Source organism: Myotis brandtii, unplaced genomic scaffold (assembly GCF_000412655.1).
Source record: "Myotis brandtii unplaced genomic scaffold, ASM41265v1 scaffold29, whole genome shotgun sequence".
Lineage (NCBI taxonomy): Eukaryota > Metazoa > Chordata > Mammalia > Chiroptera > Vespertilionidae > Myotis > Myotis brandtii.
Genome location: NW_005361075.1, coordinates 555,873 through 558,671, shown reverse-complemented (window position 1 = coordinate 558,671; position 2,799 = coordinate 555,873). Strand labels below are relative to the sequence as shown.

Here is a 2,799-nt window from a genome sequence, read left to right as displayed (position 1 = left end):
CCGCGGGGCAGCGAGGGCCGGGCCGCTCCTAGGCCGACCCCGAGCGCCCAGGGCCCCTTCTCAGACTCTCCCGTTTTTATGAGATTCCGGCTGTGTGGTTAAGGGCTGCTCCCGACCCCAGTGGGGCCACGGATCTGCCCAGGAAAGTTTGTCTGCGAGCACAGGTGGCACCGAGGTACTGGCTGCCTCTGGGTTTGAGGGCAGAGGGAAGTGGCACCCTGGTTTCAGGCACTGACATATTGGCCTCGATTCCCCCAGCCCAGAAATCAGTGCTTGCCTTTGGAATGACTCCCATCCACGGAACCCAGGCTCAGAAGGGGGTAGGAGGCGGGTGGGTGTATTAAAGGGGAAACTTGGGGCTGAACAAACTGGACCCCTTCGGGCAGGAAAGGAGAAGGAGCAGTTCCTGGAAGAAGGAGATGAGGCTCGCGGGCAGCTGATTTGTGAGGGAATGATGGTCTTGTTATTATGGAGGTTAATAATGGTCACCTCTGGTACGGCGGGGCCAGCCTGCAGAGATGATTTCTACACAATCCTTTCTCACGGAGCCTTCTCTCCAGAAGCCAGGGGTTCCCCAACTTGGCTGTGATGGGGGAGAATAAAATAAAGACCTTCCCCTCTGCCCCTGCCCTTTCCTCTCCCACTCCTTGAGGATTCCAGCAAAAAGGGAACCTTATAAAATCCCCATGCCTCCCCTCATTTTCCTCTGCTCTCTTCAGTTCACTAAAACTCACTGGCTTTGGGTGTTGGGCTTTTGTGGGGCGCCCTTCTGGTGAAGCTCGCAGGCAGTTACTAGACCAAGTCCTGTCTCTGACCCTGGAGGAGACCCAGGCTTCCCTTGCTTGCTCCATGGAAGGCTCCCTCTGCCCTTAAACTTGCCAGTCTCTGTCTTCTTTGGTCCTGGGTGCCTGATCCCATGGGTCTCTGGGAGCTCAGAGGCCACAAACAGATGAGGGCACATGCCCTCATCAACCCCCGAAAGGGACCGCAGCTTCCTATCATCACCTTAATTCTGAGAGCACCAGGCAGGGGAGCCTTCCATAAAAGACCCTAAAGCCAGCGTAACTCCTGAATCTTTCAAAACTGCATTTAAGCTCCTTTAAAAACATACGTCCTTCCCCCCTAAACAGGAAAGCTCAGGTCACAAATCTCCAGGAGAGCAAGCTTCCTGCACCCTTAGTCAGAATTTTGACAACAACAATATTCATAATAATAAGAATTAAAGCTTGCATCAAGGGAGAAAGGGACACCCCAGTCCAAGTTTTAAAGGGGTTATAATCCAGCAGCCTTGGCCTGGAGTGGGGGTCAGTGAGGCCAGGATGAGCAAAGAAGGCGGTGGGGAACCCAACCTCTTCTAACTAACAATTTCTCCAGCATAAAAATGAAACATCAAATTCGTTAGCCCAGGGCCTTCATTTTTCCCCTTCCACATTATAACTAGTTATTGAACTCGCTGGAAGATCTAAAGGCCATTTGCGAAGAGACAAATTTCAATGGAGTTTCCCCATCAATAACCCCATGGCAGTGACCTATTGGAACAAGTCAAACACCCGAGGTGAAATGCAGGTCACTCTGTCTAACCAATATTAAAATGCGGCCACTTTTTAAAAAGCCACTTTAAACGAGATTTGAGGAAAATTGAATTCCAAGGAAGGCAAGGCAAGGAGGGGGAAATCCATGAGAGGACCTTGCCTATGGTCTTGGAACAAACAAGGGAAATTTATCTTTAATATTTTAAAGGGGGGCAAATTAACATTCCATGATTGCTTTTTCCCCCCCAAGACTATAAGCGATTCCAGGAGAGAGAGAAAAAAGGTTGAGTATTTTCTGGTGACACGTCCAGGTTATTAAAATCATTTTAGACCAATTCATTACTTTTACTGACAAGAGATTTAAGAAAAAATCAATTAAGCATTTGCATATTCTTTTGCATACATTAGCCCTGCCTGCTGGCATTAGAAAGGGACAAAACACACACACACATACATATATACATACATACATACATACATACACAGAGGGGAAATGGGATAAGGGTCTTGCTTTAGTTTGGAGTTTTCAAGTTGTTTGGAGAAAAGAATAAAAATGAAATGAGTTATTTGATTGCATACTATCTAAAAGTCAATTTATTTCAGGAAGAAGAAAGAGATATGTTGCCATTTTCAATCTCTAAAATAACAAAAACCACATACATACACTAAAAGCAAAACCCTGCCCTTCTGCGAACGGGAAAGGAATGACTCTCATTTCCCTTCTCTTTGCTTTCCAAATCCTACATTGGTTCTCCCATTTATTTTTCTCCCTAGGAAAATTCAGGGAGTCTGAGAGGTGGATTTTAATGCAGCACAGAATCAGTGGAGCCGCTGAGGTCTCTCAGCCGGCAGCGTGTTACTGGGGAGGGGAGGAATATGGGTTATCCAACGGTCAGTATGGTAATCTGGGCACAATAAGGCCTCGCACACAATGGACACATATTTTTCTTCAGCGGTGTCAGAAGGGAAGCGCTTTGTACTGAAACATGTTTCCGAAAGAGAAACCAGATCGAGATTTAGAAAGGATATGGGGTCGGGGGGCATTCGGAGAGTGTTTGGAAGCTGGCAAAAGGTAGTCAGAAAAAAATAAAAAATAAAATTGGGTCAGAGAGAGGTGGAGGGCAGAGCCAGCTGGAGAGTAGAGAGAGTAAAGAGATCCTTGGGTTGGCAAGGCCAGAGGCAGGAGGGCGATGCACAAAAGGAGGCAGGACCAGACCAGATACTAGGCGTCACTGCAGGAGAGAGCCCCTGCTTTAGTGCCTCCCCC

At 47.8% G+C, this 2,799-nt stretch overlaps 1 protein-coding gene across 1 annotated transcript in view; it reads left to right on the top strand.

Annotated features, from left to right (window-relative positions):
• HOXC4 (homeobox C4) overlaps positions 1-2,799 on the top strand; it is a 66,105-nt gene that overhangs the window by 51,584 nt on the left and 11,722 nt on the right. The gene's annotated exons all lie outside the window — the stretch shown is intronic.